The sequence below is a fragment of the Acanthopagrus latus genome, chromosome 15 (assembly GCF_904848185.1).
Source record: "Acanthopagrus latus isolate v.2019 chromosome 15, fAcaLat1.1, whole genome shotgun sequence".
NCBI classification, from domain to species: domain Eukaryota; kingdom Metazoa; phylum Chordata; class Actinopteri; order Spariformes; family Sparidae; genus Acanthopagrus; species Acanthopagrus latus.
Genome location: NC_051053.1, coordinates 28,431,795 through 28,434,294, shown reverse-complemented (window position 1 = coordinate 28,434,294; position 2,500 = coordinate 28,431,795). Strand labels below are relative to the sequence as shown.

General features: G+C 45.3%; 1 protein-coding gene across 6 annotated transcripts in view; it reads left to right on the top strand.

Moving 5' to 3' along the window:
* The window catches only part of psda (pleckstrin and Sec7 domain containing a), a 46,284-nt gene that overhangs the window by 25,278 nt on the left and 18,506 nt on the right, over positions 1 to 2,500 (top strand). The window lies entirely within an intron of this gene.

Sequence of the window (2,500 nt, the reverse complement as noted above, 5' to 3'; positions counted from 1 at the left end):
TTTCATCTGCTTTGTTTCATTTAGTGAAATCAGAGTGTCTGTAGCCTGACAGAACCTGGTCAGCAGGTTCTGTTCAGGTCCATCTGCTCAGTGCTGCAGTGTGTCAGTGTCTCCGGCTGCGTGTGAGTCAGCCAGTTGTTGTGTTGTTGTGTCGTTGTGCTGACGATGATCTGAACGCTTCGCTCACTGTCGACTGAATCAGCTTCAGTCGTTTGACTTTTTGCGCCGTTCATCTTTCTTCACTTCTGACTGGTTCAGTACTTTTGTTCCTTGAATTGAGAAATTTTGTAAAAAAAACTTTTCTGTATTTAATTTGAAATTATTTAGTTTGTAAGTGGAATAAAAGAAGCAGCTGATAAAGAATCTGTCCACCTCTCAGACGTCCTCTGCCGAGTTTTCTCCTCTTGCACTCGTCTGTGCAGTCAGTGGAAGTGGACGCTGCAGTCAGACGTTGACCGGCCCCCAGTGGCTGCTGGGTAAAAAACATCAACAAAAAAAACAAGAATTTCCTGACGTCCTGTTGAGTGAAGTTCCCCGGCTGCTGGTGGAGAGGTTATTTCTGTCCTGGATGAATGGGTCGTGCTGGTGGAGGAAGGACTCGCCGACAGAAACATCCGCATCACACCAGCGAGTGTCGGACGATCCTCTCGACCCGTCCAGCTGACGCTAACACAGAATTCAAACTTTCAGTCAACTCGTCCAAAAGTAGCAAGATGTTCAGAAATAAATGATTCTGTCTGCAACATCAATCACTGTCCCAAATAAAAATGCCTGTAAATTTAAACCGATCATCACATTCTTCACTGACCTCACTGATGTGATGTCACTTCCTGCTCTGTATGAAACAAACCCGTCCATCACTGAGACAAACAGACTCCATGTTTCTACTCAAAGACAGAAAGAAGTTCATGTAGAACATTTGCTGAATGAACAAGAAGGTCCAAATAATGCAGAATGAGTCAGAGACAGAGTTTCACAGAGTTTATAAAGTGTCTCCAACTCAACAACTCACTAAACTGACACATTTGTTAAGGGAGTCTGGGGACTTTCTCCACTTTCTCTACTCGCTTTTTCACCTCCGGCACCAACACTTTCACACTGCAATCTCACTCAAAATGGGGCGTGGCTTTTCTGCTAGCTGTCATCTATCACCCTGATGACATCACTGTGACATCATCAGGGTCACAGCAGATCTGTATTAACTATAAACTGAGCTGTATGTGTAAAACAGGTGTAATTCCCCTTTAAAACAAACATCTTCCTGGAACACCTGAGCGAGTGCGGTCCACTGAAGGGAAGTTGGAGTTCAGTAAGGGAAGTGGATGGCGACCACGCTGTGGTTCAACCACTTCTCATTCTGACTCACTCACACTGAGACAGCGTTTCCTCCTGATGGTCCACTTTCCTTTTAAAGTCGTTCTGTCCAGAGAGAGGCAGCGATGAAGAACCGGCTCAGTCCAACAACAACAACAACAGAGAGGTGCGTTGAATTAAAAATAATTCTCCTCGGCTCGGGTAAACTGAGAGTAAATGAAAGTGTATTGATCCCTGAGGGGACGCTGGTCGATGCAGCAGCAAACACTGCAGATATAAATAGACTGCAGTCTGAGAGGCTGGTGGAGGAAACAGAAGCACAGCACGGCTACAGTGTATTCACACAACCAATCAATGGAAAGTGTAACGCTATAAAGTTAAACTGAGGAGGCTGTTTTACCTGTGATGTGACTGCAGGTGATGATCTGCTGGATGCTAACGACATGTTACTGAAGATCCAGACAGAAATGTCCCAAACTGGACACCGTCTCTGTTCATAGAGCCAGATGTGCGTGCTAACAGTCATGCTAATAGCTGTGTGAGGATATACACTCAGACACAGTGAGCTAAATGCTAACATGCAAAGATAGCGCTAACATGCTGATGTTTAGCAGGGAAACTGTTGACCGTGTTCACTCTTAGTTTAGCCTGCTAGCATGCTAACATAAGCTAATGTTCCTTGATTTAGGACAGACTGGTGCTGCTAGCATGGCTAAAAGAATACGTAAATTTCCATTGTTGTCCTGTTGCCCTTTTTGTCTCCATTTTTAATGAGTCAGATTTCATTTTGCTAAATCTGCATGATGAGGTCAGTCTGTCTTCAGCTGCCAGCAGTTACTGTTTGCCCCGTTACCATGGAAACAGACAACAGTCAGAGGGTTACTGCTGACGAAGAAGGAAACGTTTAAATATGACATTTATGAGGCAAGATGTGAAGTTCCAATGGACGTCAGTCTGACCCCGGGCCCAGTAACATCACTTACCTGCTGCACACACTGTGAGGACCAGAACACTCCTCTGAGTCAGCTGGACCTGTGATGTCATGGCGTCCATCATCCTCAGAGGTCTAAGAAGAAGATTTGTATCATGTGACCTGAGGTCTAACAGAGTTGGGGGGTTGTAGCACTGACATGGTGCGAGTGGTTCTCCATCCAGGGGAGGTAGTTCACCTGGAGGATTTAATCAC